Consider the following 15,469-nt stretch of genomic DNA (forward strand, 5'->3'; position numbering starts at 1 on the left):
ATAATGAGTGTGGGTGAGGGCTATACTGTAGAATGAAACTCTGCTCTTGCTAGGTATAATGAGTGTGGGTGAGGGCTATACTGTAGAATGAAACTGTCTCTGCTCTTGCTAGGTATAATGAGTGTGGGTGAGGGCTATACTGTAGAATGAAACTCTCTGCTCTTGCTAGGTATAATGAAAGTGTGGGTGAGGGCTATACTGTAGAATGAAACTCTCTGCTCTTGCTAGGTATAATGAGTGTGGGTGAGGGCTATACTGTAGAATGAAACTCTGCTCTTGCTAGGTATAATGAGTGTGGGTGAGGGCTATACTGTAGAATGAAACTCTCTGCTCTTGCTGGGTATAATGAGTGTGGGTGAGGGCTATACTGTAGAATGAAACTGCTCTTGCTAGGTATAATGAGTGTGGGTGAGGGCTATACTGTAGAATGAAACTCTCTGCTCTTGCTAGGTATAATGAGTGTGGGTGAGGGCTATACTGTAGAATGAAACTCTGCTCTTGCTAGGTATAATGAGTGTGGGTGAGGGCTATACTGTAGAATGAAACTCTGCTCTTGCTATGAGTGTGGGTGAGGGCTATACTGTATAATGAGTGTGGGTGAGGGCTATACTGTAGAATGAAACTCTCTGCTCTTGCTAGGTATAATGAGTGTGGGTGAGGGCTATACTGCTCTTGCTAGGTATAAATGAAACTCTCTGCTCTTGCTAGGTATAATGAGTGTGGGTGAGGGCTATACTGTCGAATGAAACTCTCTGCTCTTGCTAGGTATAATGAGTGTGGGTGAGGGCTACACTGTAGTTGTGGGTTAGAAATAGGGTGAAATCAACCATTATAAACAGAGAAAGACATACGTTGTGGTTATTAACTTAAACTAAAAACTTGTTTAAAAATATTTTTGAGAAGAATTGAAGATGCGAAAAATGTATCTGGAAGATACTTCTGTGATGGAAAACCAGGATTCGGTTATATATATATATATATATATATATATATATATATATATATAAACTCACCAGGGGCAAATCCAGTGCTCAGTTTACACTCACGAATCATGCACAGATCCAGGCCACTTTGCTTCCATGTTGCTGATGTGGGGGCTGCATCACATATGATCTTCACAGTGCAGAACAGTAATTAGCTGGAGTAGATGTATTGTGAAGTATCTTTCATTTGGAATGATAAAGGCTACTATTTAGGCCTATCTGCACATTAATGCTGTGGGAAGACCTCCTTTTCACATAATCTCCTTCATTTTCTTGAGGAGCTGTGATAGGCAAAATGAGTGCCATCTATGCAGCCAATCACACCTGGAAACTCAAAAATACTTCAAATGATCTGATTAGTGTGTCAAGTCTCAAAGCTTCATACTAAATAAATTATTGCTTAGACTGATACTTGCAATTCTGTGGACTTCTTCCTTGATGAGTCTTGTGGGTCTGTGACTTGGGAACACCACAAAAGTGTTCAGTAAACGTTTCAGTACAAGAGTCACATTTCTGACAGCCTGACAGACGTTTGCCTTGGGAATATGCTCATTGTCACCGATGTTATATAGACAACTCCGAACTGAGAGCATGTCCACAATGTGCCATATGAACGATATGAGGGCTGAGAATATTGTTCAGATGAACGATTGCGCAGAAAAACAGAAACGCTCAAACACAATCACTTGGGAATGATAAGACATCCAAGCGGGGTCTGATCAAACTCTTCCCGACGGAGATTTCTGCTGAGTATTTGTGCTTCAATTTCAACTGGCTCTTCAAGAAAAGGACACGCCATGTCTGACACCCTCCATCAGTCTGCAGGCTTCTGCTAAAGAGGAGAAACTCCGGGTTAGTTGAAGAAAACCTGCCACTGGCCCATGAATGAAAAACAGAGACAGAATGTTATAGTGTAACAGATGAGGGTTGAAGAGAGATGAAAATATAATGAGTAGCAGAGTGGGGTTGGGCATGAATATACAGTATATTTGCATAAAGAATGAGAAAGTATTGAGTTTAAGTGTAAGCTATTATGATAGTACCCCTGGAACCCAATTTAGAATGCTTTAAGGGGAAGTTCACCCAAAAACACTTCTGGGCTCATTATAACACTTACCTAGTCTTCCATCAGTACACCAGACTGTTTTTTTTATGTCCATTGCCTGAGTATTCAGATGTATGTAGGTAATAAGCTAATTCTTTCCCTGCCTTCTCCATTGAAACCCCATGCAACGTCAAAGTCCATCATAAATACCTCCCAAACAGGTATCCCATGATCGCAATAGTCCTTGTAATGACTTTCTCTGCACCATTTTTCAGCTAACTTATTTCAGTAGGCAAGTTTTTACAAATTGTTTCATATTGAAATTCAGAAAGAATATTAATGCCCCCCCCCGCCGTGAGTCAGTATCTGGGACTTGGTGGGCATGGTTGAAGGATGTAATACATTTTCTGTTCTCACTCCCTCACAGTATTTGCTGCCCTCGTCAAAAGTAGTTAAAGAATGTCAGATCGAGAAAGAAAAGGAAATTGGAGACCTGCCTTATTTTCAGAATGGTACTGTTGTGCCATATCGTTTTGAGCCGGAGTATACTGAAGCTGAGTTGTTCCATTTGCGGGCTGACGGAGAGAAAAGAAAAACACGAGCAAGCAGATGTCGAGGAAACGCATGCTCTTCCCAGAACGCACAGTGACTGATGTGGCAGTTGTGGAAGATGCCTACTGTACCTCTATCAATAGACAGTGAATTGTCCTGGCTGTCGAGAATGGGACCAGGAGGTAGAACATCAGTATGACAATGCAGGTAGAACAGACTGACGATGCAGCAGAAGATGGCATGTGTGTAACTAAACACTCCAATTTCTTGTCTCTCATCAATCCTAGTATGCTGGAGACTGCCCAGGGTCAAGTAGAAACGACGTGCCGAACCTGACGGTCCAGGCAGTTAACCCACTGTTCCTAGGCCGTCATTGAAAATAAGAATTTGTTCTTAACTGACTTGCCTGGTTAAATAAAGGTAAAATTAAAATTAAAAACATTTAAATGGGAAGCTCTCTGAAAAGTAAAAAAAAAAAAAAAAAGTAATATTACTCACAGGATATTTATATTACTCTAAGATTAAAATAAATAGCCTACCTAATGACACCATTCCAACTGTATTTGAGTATCCTGACTACACCCCATAATGTAACTGGCTACTGTAGTCCCCTTCAAGTTTGTCTGACAATGATGTCATGCTGGCTACGTAAACAGTGTCTAGAACAAGTGGATGCGCTATAGAAATAGAATTGAATAGGATCTGCACTTTACAATCTGGATCTGAGAACGTGTCCTCAGTCAATTTACCTGGTAAAATAAAAGATACATTTAAAAAAAATCTACATAAACAATCATTTATATTAACAAACAGTGCAGGAAGTATAAACTCCATAGTGGTAGTAATGAAAAACATGTTGCTTGCTGCTGCAAGTCTAGCTTTTACCAATAATATCCTAATTAGCCTGTATACCCACACAAGAGGAAGAAAAAGCTACATTGGATTCCAGGAAGTTGAGGAGGCTCATTACATCTTATATGAATAACTTGTCTCTCTTACCCCTTTTTCTCCCCAATTTTGTGGTATCCAATTGTTAGTTACAGTCTTGTCTCATTGCTGCAACTGCCGTACGGACTCAGGAGAGGCGAAGGTCGAGAGCCATGCGTCCTCCGAAACACAACCCAACCAAGCCGCACTGCTTCTTGACACAATGCCCAAGTAACCCGGAAGACAGCCGCACCAATGTGTCAGAGGAAACACTGTGCACCTGGTGACCATGCCAGCATGCACTGCGCTTGGCCCGCCACAGGGGTTGCTAGTGAGTGATGGGACAAGGACATCCCTGCCGGGCAAACCCTACCCTAACCCGGAAGATGCTTGGCCGATTGCACACTGCCCCATGGGCCTCCCGGGTGGCAGCCTGCTGTGACAGACCCTGGACTCGAACCCAGAAACTCTAGTGGCACAGCTAACACTACGACCACTGCACCACTCGGGAGGCCCATTTACGTTCGGACACCCGGACATCACCTCCAACACTCCCCAAAAAAAACTCACTAATGCTTCCCTTTGTTGAGTCGTCATTCTGTAACGATGTACGCTGAGAGTCGGGAAGCATGTTCAGGGTGGAATACATTTAATTAATAAATGAACAAAACAAGAACAATGAATAGTGCACCGAGATGAAACAGCAACAATGATGACTGGGGAAGAAACCAAAGGGAGTGACATATAAAGGGCAGGTAATCAAGGAGGTGATGGAGTCCAGGTGAGTGTCATTATGTGTGTAATGCTGGTGTGCGCCATAACGAGCAGCCTGGTGACCTAGAGGCCGGAGAGGGAGCACACGTGACAATGCCTAAAGTGACGAGTTAAGGGCAATAGGTTTACTGAGCTCAAAGCATGGATAAAATATAAAAATGTTGAATCGTTGACATATCAATTGATAAAATGCCTGATGTTGCAAATCACCACTTGTGAAATAAGTTACGATTATGCATGTAAGAAAACTTAATCTAAAATATGAGTGGCGAGCTTATAGAGTTTAGGAAACATGTCTGATTATTATGATACCAATCCATGATTGCTGGCAATGGAGTGTCGGCGAGGCCGTTCGACAAACTGCTCATGTTCACCTTAGTTTGAGTCCACGACCTATGCAGCCATATAGCTGTGAACAGCACAACAGCAATCGGCCTGCGTAGACCAGTGGACGGGAGTTAAATACACGCCGGTGTTATTTAAGTGATAATGCCTGAAAAGACAGTGTTTGGAGGATATTGACTCGGGTGTTAGCCCTGAGACAAAGTCAAGGGCTGGCAAACCTTGCCAATATCTCCTCCAAACACCGGCTTCGAGGGTAATATCACTTTTATACAATAGGTTATTTTTTGGAAGCTTCATTAAATAGTACTCGCATGACACCAGTCTCAACATCAACAGTGAATTAGGTGCCTCCGGGATGCTGGCCTTCTAGGCAGAGTTGAAAAAAAAAATACATATCTCAGACTGGCCAATAAAAAGAAAAGATTAAACTGGGCAAAAGAACACAGACACTGGACAGAGGAACTCTGCTTAGAAGGCCAGCATCCCAGAGTCACCTCTCCACTGTTGGCGTCGAGACTGGTGTTTTGCGGGTACTATTTAATGAAGCTGCCAGTTGAGGACTTGTGATGCGTCCGTTTCTCAAACTAGACACTCTAATGTACTTGAACTCTTGCTCATTTGTGCAGTGGGGCCTCCCGCTCCTCTTTCTATTCTGGTTAGAGCCAGTTTGCGCTGTTCTGTGAAGGGACAGCGCAGAACAGCGCTGTCCTGTTGTACGAGATCTTCAGTTTCTTGGCAATTTCTCGCATGGAACAGCCTTCATTTCTCAGAACAAGAATAGACTGACGTGTTTCAGAAGAAAGGACATTTTGAGCCTGTAATCGAACCCACAAATGCTGATGCTCCAGATACTCAACTAGTCTTAAGAAGGCCAGTTTTATTGCTTCTTTAATCAGAACAACAGTTTTCAGCTGTGCTAACATAATTGCAAAATGGTTTTCGAATGATCAAGTAGCCTTTTAAAATTATAAACTTGAAACAGCTAACACAACGTGCCATTGGAACACAGGAGTAATGGTTGCTGATGATGGGCCACTGTACGCCTGTGTAGATATTCCATAAGAAAAATCTGCAGTTTCCAGCTAAAATAGTAATTTATAACATTAACAATGTCTACACTATATTTCTGATCAAATTGATGTTATTTTAATGGACAAAACACTTTTGAACGGTAGTGTATATATAAATATATTTTGGGGGAGGGGGGCTTGCCTGTTTTGCATGTTATTTTGGCACATATCAGCTGGCAAACAATGTAAATATATATATATAATTTAGTAAAATAAGCCACATACACACGGTCTCTTTTTTGTTTTCTTGAGTAAGGCAGCTCCAAAATGCAGGTGTTTCAGCTTAGCTCAGTGCTTTCTGTGATGGTGGAGCGAGCCAGCAAAAAATAGGAGCATTGCGCCGTGATTGGCTCGGTGTTCTGTCACTCATGGGGACACTACGTCATCGCAAAGTTTACGTCCTTAGTAAGGGTAGACATCCATAATTTCAGCCCTTTGGGTCCTGTCATAGAGTTATATTACAAGTGCCATTCCAAGAAGGCTCAAGGTCATTGGTCACAGATAAAAATGAAATCAATTATTTGTGCAGTAGCTTTGATTGGACTGATCATGTCAACATCTTACTTTCAAAGTCTTAGCTAGCAGTCGTCATCATGAATCAAGTCAACAATTTACTGGCAAAACCTTTTTAATCCATATAAAGAGAAATTATGAAGATAAATTATAGATAAAACGTATCGGTGGTCATCGGCCATTAGACAAGGATTGCACAAGTTGGAAATCGCAAATTCAACAATGAGTCATTTGGAAGGAATCAGTGGCTAACTGCAAGCATTGCAAAGCAACCAGTATCCTGCTATTCAATGGAGTGGTTGTGTTTTTTGTTGTTGTTGAGTTCTCACCATAAATCCAGAGAATACCAGACTTTGATGACAAAATTTGCCCACAAAGGACTGCCGTGTCACCTTCATGTTACAGGCCAAGGTGAGTCCAAAAATGTCTTGTATGCTGCTGCATAAATTATGTATTATGCAAGAGAGATATGTATACTGTAGCTAAGAAAGTAATACTAAGTGTATGTTGTGTAGTAAGCTGTTAGTAGCCCATGTGCATCACCCCAATTGGTATATTTTCACCTCTTAATTTCACCTAACATTACTGTTCTGATTCGGTGGTGCTGCACATGTAGCCTATAACCTGTTTTGGAGAAATGTCATCATCTAATATTGTAAGAGGTTTCATTGTCTACTTATATGCCCCCTTTTTTCAGGACCCTGTCTTTCAAAGATAATAATCGTACAAATCCAAATGACTTCACAGATCTTAATTGTAAAGGGTTTAAACACTCTTTCCCATGCTTGTTCAATGAACCATTAACAATTAATGAACATGCACCTCTGGAACGGTCGTTAAGACACTGACAACTTACAGACGGTAAGGTTACAGTTATGAAAACTTAGGACACTAAAGAGGCCTTTCTACTGACTCTGGAAAACAACAAAAGAAATATGCCTAGGGTCCCTGCTCATCTGTGTGAACGTGCCTTAGGCATGCTGCAAGGAGGCATGAGGACTGCAGATGTGGCTTGGGCAATAAATTGCAATGTCCGTTCTGTGAGACGCCTTAGACAGAGCTACAGGGAGACAGGATGGACAGCTGATTGTCCTCGCAGTGGCAGACCACGTGTAACAACACCTGCACAGGATCGGTACATCCGAACATCACACCTGCGGGACAGGAGAGAAGAAGCAAGACACTATGCTGATGATACGTCTGTATTCATTCCCACTATGTCTATATTGTCACTCCTGCTCCCGCTTCCTCTCCCTGGCGCTCAAAGGTGCCAAGCTCCCCAGCATTATGCACACCTGCCACCATCATTACGCACACCTGCCGTCCACCATCACGTGCATCAGCGATTATTGGACTCATTTGGACTCAATCACTTCTGTCATTACCTCCCCTATATCTGTCTGGTTCCCTGCTCTAGCATTATTTGTCGTTGTTTAACCATGTGCTGACGCTTGTCCTGTTTTGTTACCCGTCTGTTCCTGAATAAATGTTGACTCCCCGTACCTGCGTCTCGTCGGTCCTTACACATAATGGAAAACAAAGTGAATTATGTTCTGCTTACTTGATTAAGTTAATCGAGCATTCAGACCAGCCTTCCTGTTTCGAACTTTAGTAAACTACATTTGAACTTCAATGTCAGCTAAGAGCCTATGGGCCTACCATGAAATCAACACACTGAACAAGGATCCATTTTATTAAAAGCCATTTATTTAAGTCTGTTTCTTTTCAATTTGCAATTGATGGGGCCAGAATCCTGTAAACTGGCCAGTAAACAAATGCGTACCATTGATCTGCCTGCTTTAAGGTGACACACATTTATACACACTTTACTGAAAACACTGCACTGAAAACAACTACCATGGATGCCTCCTGACCCTACAAGACTGCACAGTGTGGCATGGAATGGGGAGGTAGGTGTAAGTACCCCATCCATAGATGCTAACTGCTTTAGAGCTTACTGATGATAGTATCTTCTGACTGGAAGAGTTTTGTTAAGAGCACCGATGCTTGCTTCTAAATATGAAGATTTTGGAAACGTAAGGAAAAGTTTGTGTGTATTTTGCATTTGTGACGTTTTGTTTGTTTGACGTGATATAAAAGTAGAGGGATTTATGTTTCTCGAACCATACCGCAATTGAGAATGAATTCACATTTAGATGTAGTATTTGGCTGTTTTGGCTTTCAGAGATAATTTGCCTTTAAACGGAACATGTAAGGTCCTTGGATAAGGAGTAACGTTAGGCTCCTTTCATCTATTAATGGGGCTAGGGTGCAGGTAATTGGATAGGGGAAGAATTCACTATTTTATATATATATTTTATATATATTTTTAGAATAGGGAATTATCTAAGAAAAGTGAGGTGCATATACATTTGTTCTGATACTGTAGAACAATAGCTAATGAGTCTGAGAAAAAATAAATTGTGGTGACAGAGAGCAACCTTTGGTAAAATCTAGTCCATATATAGTAAATGTTGCTATCTGCCAATGAGGGGCCATGTACACACAAACAGAAGCAGGAAGAGAGTTTAAGACATTGATGTGTGAATATTAGGAAGTAGTCATTTTGTATGGTTTCTTGTTCCTTGACACACACACATATATTTGTGCATAGATACACAGTCACATACCCAGACTCAAACCCTCACATGGCTCCTCATCTCTCCGTTTTCATCCTCCTCCTCATTTTTTCCAGACTATCAGGTAATGGAAACATGTTTCTATGAAGTCTCATGGTTCCTTTCAGTTTTCTTACTTGAAGTCAGAGACATGTAGTTCAGACATTATTTGCATAGGGCTTTAGCATGTATTTCACTGAGCAGCTCTATGTTTTAGAATGATGTATAGTCTGTAACATGTTCAGTTGTCGTTCATGGTTAATTGTCACTGTCGAAAAAAGATTCTATACTGAGAAAAACACATTTCTTTATTGAGATAAAATTGAAATAACTTTTGTTTCGTCTCTCAAAAAAAACATTCTTATTGAATAAATATATTATATATACATACCTATATATTACATGTTATGGTGTCCTTTTTGCGAGGGACATATATTTAGGCTGTTGTCTACAGATGCTGGTCATTTGTGGTCTGTGTCTGTGCAGACAGGAGGCTCCATCACCATCCCATGTCTCTATCATCAACATTTCAAAAGTTTGGGACTGTATGTAAGGTTCTATCTACAACAAGATGATTCTGAGATAATTGCCGTTAAAGTTCTGAACACTCAATGGTTTGAATGGTGGCAGCAATTTTTTGCTTCTATTCTTTTGAAATTAACATGATTTGGGGTTATTTGGAGTACTGAATATTAAACAGAACAAGGCTTTGTCAATAACTCAATTTTGACAAAATTGCAGATAGAACCATATAGTCCCAAATTCTCAATTTCTTAAACTCGGAGAAATTCTGGTTTAAAGTACATTACTTGTATTATTTATTTTCTTTAGTAACTGCCCATCCTAGATGTGAAAGAATATTGTTCCATCTTCCCACTCCTGAAAAACAGTTTGGTATCTGAAGTTTCTCCAAATCTAACTGAAGTCGTTTTTCTAAGTGTCACCCTGAAAATAGACCTATATTTCATGCTTTACTTCCTCACATAGACACCAGTCTGTGAAAAACAATCGTTTACTTCCTCCACAGTAATGTCAATGCCATCCACCGAAGACACCGAAGACTCATACTTAACATCAGTGTACAGCGTGTCTAGATCTGAAGACGTCATTAGGTGAGTGTGCATAAACAATGAGACATTGTGTCCATGATTTAATATGGGATTAATAATAGGGTCGTTTCATTTCAGCATGCCATGACACCCACCATTCTGCAATTGTTTCTGTAGTCAGAAACAGATAACATTAGCATTCCTACAACATTATTTTGATTCAATATTATTTGATCTCTGAGAAATGAAGCTCATTTGATTGCACCCAAATCGAACATTTGAAATTACAGGATGTATATAATATTAAATAAATATAGTACCTAACATCTGATTTGGACCAAAACAATGAGTAAAGGCATGAGGAATTGAAAGAAATGGTCAAAAACCACCCACATGCCGTGCAAATCCCAACCCAACACCGGGTATACAGTATCAGCTCTCTATGTTTGACCCACAGGAGGTTGGTGGCACCTTAATTGGGGAGGACAGGCTCGTGGTAATGGCTGAAGCGGAATAAGTAGAACGGTATCAAACACATGGTTTCTATGTGTTTGATGCCATTGCATTAGCGTCGTTCTGGACATTATTATGAGCTGTCCTCCCCTCAGCAGCCTCCTGTGTTTGGAGCAGTATGGAATTGCGGTTTCTTCATCCTATGTAATGTATTTTCAGTGACTTTGGTTATGCTTTGTTTAACCATGTTCAGAGAAATTAGTAGTTGAAGTTGTTAGGTTTATGTCCCATCCTACTTCCTGATATTACCCAGTTCTGACCACTAGATGGTGCTGTCCCTGCTGCTATTGTAATATATTTTTTAAGAATACCCCCTCTCGATGTTAAAGAGTTCACCCAAATTACAAAATTACGTTTGGTTTCCTTACTCTGTAAGGAGTCTATGGACAGGGTATGACAGCAACCCATGTTGTGTTTTTTTTTTTTTTACCTGGCCACGGTTTGAAATGCTATATTATTATTTGTACCTATATTAGCATTTCTGCGCTTCATATCCAAATCTTCTATAAGTAACATCATTGAATGAATTACTCAATCCATTTTATTGATAATTTAAGAGGATTTGAAAGTGTGTTCCCTATCCGCTTCAAACATTTTGTTGAAGTGGTGTTTGCTGAAGTGTCCTCAAAAAGCTATGTTATTCTTCTACAGATTACTCTACAGATTGGAGCGAACAGTCTTCTACCTGGTGAAAATTGTTAATGCAATGTTCTTCCTCCTGTGCACCATCATTGCTGTGTTTAATTCCAAGGTTAACAAAATTCGAGGTAAAATTCAGGATTGTTAGAAACCAGACAGGTCTCTTTGGTGAGAACAGATGTGTGACCATACAATTGTGTTTTAAGTTCCATTATTCACCACCAGTTGTTTTTGTTTTTTTGTTACAGCCAAACATTTATTTCAATCGGAATGTTTTATTCATTTGTTTTACTGGTGATTGAAGCTAAAACTACACTGTGTGCACAATTATTAGGCAAGTGAGTATTCTGATCTTATCATTATTGCAATTCACATTTTCCAACTCCAAACAATATAAACTTGAATGCTTATTGGATTTAATCATTTTCAGGTGATATGTATGATGTGTGATGAGGGAGGGTGTGGTGAAAGTGAATAACATGTGTATAATTATTAGGCAGCTTCATTACCTCAGGTAAAATGGGCCACAAAATGTATTTAATTAACTGACACTGAAAAGACAAATTGTAAAATGCCTTTCAGATGGATGAACACTCTTGAAATAGCTAAACTATTGAGGCGTGACCACCGGACAATCAAACGTTTTGTTGTGAATAGTCAAAAGGCGCAAATTAACTGCAAAGACTTGAAGATAATTAAACGTCAAGCTACCAGGAACCCATTATCCTCCAGTGCCACCATATTCCAGAACTGCAACCTACCTGGAAAGTCCAGAAGTACAAGGTGTCAAGTGTTCAGAGACATGGCCAAGGTCAAGAAGGCTGAAACACCACCACCACTGAATAAGATTCACAAGTTGAAGCGTCAAGATTGGGCCAAAAAAAATACCTGAAGACAGATTTTTCAAAGGTTTTATGGACAGATTAAATGAGTGACTCTTGATGGACGGGCCCGTGGCTGGATCAATAATGGACACAGGGCACCACTTCGAGTCAGGAGCCAGCAAGGTGGAGGAGGGGGTACTGGTATGCGCTGGGATCATTAAGGATGAGGTAGTTGGACCTTTTTGGGTTGAAAATGGTCTGAAACTCAACTCCCAAACCTAATTCCAGTTTCTGGAAAATTCTTTCTTCAAGTAGTGGTACAGGAAGAAGTTCTCAGCATTCAAGAAGGCCATGATCTTCATGCAGGACAATGCTCCATCACATGCATCCAAGTACTCCACTGCTTGGCTAGCCAGCAAGGGCCTCAAAGAAGCCCGAATGACCTGGCCCTCTTCCTCACCTGACTTAAATCCTATTGAGAACTTGTGGGCCCTTCTCAAACGTGAGATTTACAGCGAGGGAAGACAAACCACCTCTTTGAACAGCATTTGAGAGGCTGTGGTTGAAAAGGAGGGTTGCTACATTGATAGCTGAATATTTACTGAATAAAGTCCAAAATGTTTATTTAATTGTCATTTTGCGTTACTTATTTGTTACACTTACTCTTAAAAATTGAGAATAAACAAGTGAGTTGGGAGAAATTATTTTTTGTTATTTAGTTGCCTAATATTTGTGCACACATATATTCCCCTGAGAAAGACAAAACTCACTTTTCCTTTGTTTAAACATTCAGATTTGAGGTTCAGTAACATTTTGGATTGACGGAGAGCATTGTGTTTGTTCAACAATCCTAAGGAATACAATTTGCCTAATAATTGTGCACGCAGTGTATTTACCACAACCCCACAAACATCTCCTTCCTCTCCCCAATCTCCATAGGCTACCAAATATCTCTAGGTTCATACATGATTAGCCTTTCAAATATTTTATGAATTGTATTGATGCAGTATACAAAAATATAAAAAAATGTAAGTCTCTTTTTTCCCCTCCAAAGTATAAAGTTGCCACATGGTTTTATCTCTTGGTCTCCATAATATTACTGGTCCGCAGAAATATATGAACAAACTGATTTTCTGTTTTGTTTTGCTCTTTTGTCACTGATTTAACTCAATAACCAGTGTTGAATTGTTTTGAATGACTGATTACCACTGTTAACCTACATAAATGGAACACATGCATATTTTGCTAATAAAACGTTTTAAAGACACTTTAGGCTACTTATTGTTGGCTATGAACATTTTGCAAATGTCTTGTTCTTGCTGATAGTTGAATACTGCTACTCTACCACCAGCGTGACGTCATTGTGCAGTCCTATATATGGAATTCACAAATAGATCATGTTACATATAGTACATTGTATTCAAATTGTGCTTTAGTACTGTATATTCCTCATACATATCTTATGGTACATTGTGATTTTCAGACTTGCATTTACCTTTACAATAGTTGTTGTATTGTTGTGAATGAAATGCTGTAACAAAAGTAAAGAACGATTACATGTTGACCTGTTTTCCCTATGGAATGTTTGCACAATTGATGACACTGTGGCCCTGTTTACATTAGGCTGTACTCTTTGACCTGCCACTGGTTTATGACATGGTCCACAATTGTGGCTCTGATTTCATCAGGGACTCTTTGTTCTTTGCCTTCGACCTCTTCCTCTATTATGTCTTCACCTGACACCACCAACACACATTCTTACACATCTTCTTATTTCTCTTCCAGGAGCATGTAGCTGCTCTTCAGGGTTGTGATGTTCCTCCATGTTCACAAATGGTAGTGATTGTGCTGTGGGCAAGCTCCGTATATACAGTGCCTTGCGAAAGTATTCGGCCCCCTTGAACTTTGCGACCTTTTGCCACATTTCAGGCTTCAAACATAAAGATATAAAACTGTATTTTTTTGTGAAGAATCAACAACAAGTGGAACACAATCATGAAGTGGAACGACATTTATTGGATATTTCAAACTTTTTTAACAAATCAAAAACTGAAAAATTGGGCGTGCAAAATTATTCAGCCCCCTTAAGTTAATACTTTGTAGCGCCACCTTTTGCTGCGATTACAGCTGTAAGTCGCTTGGGGTATCTCTATCGGTTTTGCACATCGAGAGACTGACATTTTTTCCCATTCCTCCTTGCAAAACAGCTCGAGCTCAGTGAGGTTGGATGGAGAGCATTTGTGAACAGCAGTTTTCAGTTCTTTCCACAGATTCTTGATTGGATTCAGGTCTGGACTTTGACTTGGCCATTCTAACACCTGGATATGTTTATTTTTGAACCATTCCATTGTAGATTTTGCTTTATGTTTTGGATCATTGTCTTGTTGGAAGACAAATCTCCGTCCCAGTCTCAGGTCTTTTGCAGACTCCATCAGGTTTTCTTCCAGAATGGTCCTGTATTTGGCTCCATCCATCTTCCCATCAATTTTAACCATCTTCCCTGTCCCTGCTGAAGAAAAGCAGGCCCAAACCATGATGCTGCCACCACCATGTTTGACAGTGGGTATGGTGTGTTCAGGGTGATGAGCTGTGTTGCTTTTACGCCAAACATAACGTTTTGCATTGTTGCCAAAAAGTTCAATTTTGGTTTCATCTGACCAGAGCACCTTCTTACACATCTTTGGTGTGTCTCCCAGGTGTGTTGTGGCAAACTTTAAACAACACTTTTTATGGATATCTTTAAGAAATGGCTTTCTTCTTGCCACTCTTCCATAATGGCCAGATTTGTTCAATATACGACTGATTGTTGTCCTATGGACAGAGTCTCCCACCTCAGCTGTAGATCTCTGCAGTTCATCCAGAGTGATCATGGGCCTCTTGGCTGCATCTCTGATCAGTCTTCTCCTTGTATGAGCTGAAAGTTTAGAGGGACGCCAGGTCTTGGTAGATTTGCAGTGGTCTGATACTCCTTCCATTTCAATATTATCGCTTGCACAGTGCTCCTTGGGATGTCTAAAGCTTGGGAAATCTTTTTGTATCCAAATCCGGCTTTAAACTTCTTCACAACAGTATCTCGGACCTGCCTGGTGTGTTCCTTGTTCTTCATGATGCTCTCTGCACTTTTAACGGACCTCTGAGACTATCACAGTACAGGTGCATTTATACGGAGACTTGATTACACACAGGTGGATTGTATTTATCATCATTAGTCATTTAGGTCAACATTGGATCATTCAGAGATCCTCACTGAACTTCTGGAGAGAGTTTGCTGCACTGAAAGTAAAGGGGCTGAATAATTTTGCACACCCAATTTTTCAGTTTTTGATTTGTTAAAAAAGTTTGAAATATCCAATGAATGTCGTTCCACTTCATGATTGTGTCCCCCTTGTTGATTCTTCACAAAATAATACAGTTTTATATCTTTATGTTTGAAGCCTGAAATGTGGCAAAAGGTCGCAAAGTTCAAGGGGGCCGAATACTTTTGCAAGGCACTGTATACATGCTTCCAAACTTGATTGGTAAGATTGTGATTCCTATTTCATTACGTCGTCACTTGGCAGGTAATTTACCAGTTTAGCAGACATCACTAACATTCCATGTCATAGATATTTATAGAA

The 15,469-nt window shown here is 40.1% G+C and overlaps 1 long non-coding RNA gene across 1 annotated transcript; it reads left to right on the forward strand.

The window, feature by feature from the left end:
* Positions 1-8,789: 8,789 nt before the first annotated feature.
* Positions 8,790-13,119, forward strand: LOC135527023 (uncharacterized). Its single transcript, XR_010453387.1, has 3 exons — positions 8,790-8,912; positions 9,855-9,939; positions 11,041-13,119. It is a non-coding gene; the product is annotated as an uncharacterized LOC135527023 (long non-coding RNA).
* Positions 13,120-15,469: the final 2,350 nt, after the last annotated feature.

Source organism: Oncorhynchus masou, chromosome 32 (assembly GCF_036934945.1).
Source record: "Oncorhynchus masou masou isolate Uvic2021 chromosome 32, UVic_Omas_1.1, whole genome shotgun sequence".
In the NCBI taxonomy this organism is placed as follows: domain Eukaryota; kingdom Metazoa; phylum Chordata; class Actinopteri; order Salmoniformes; family Salmonidae; genus Oncorhynchus; species Oncorhynchus masou.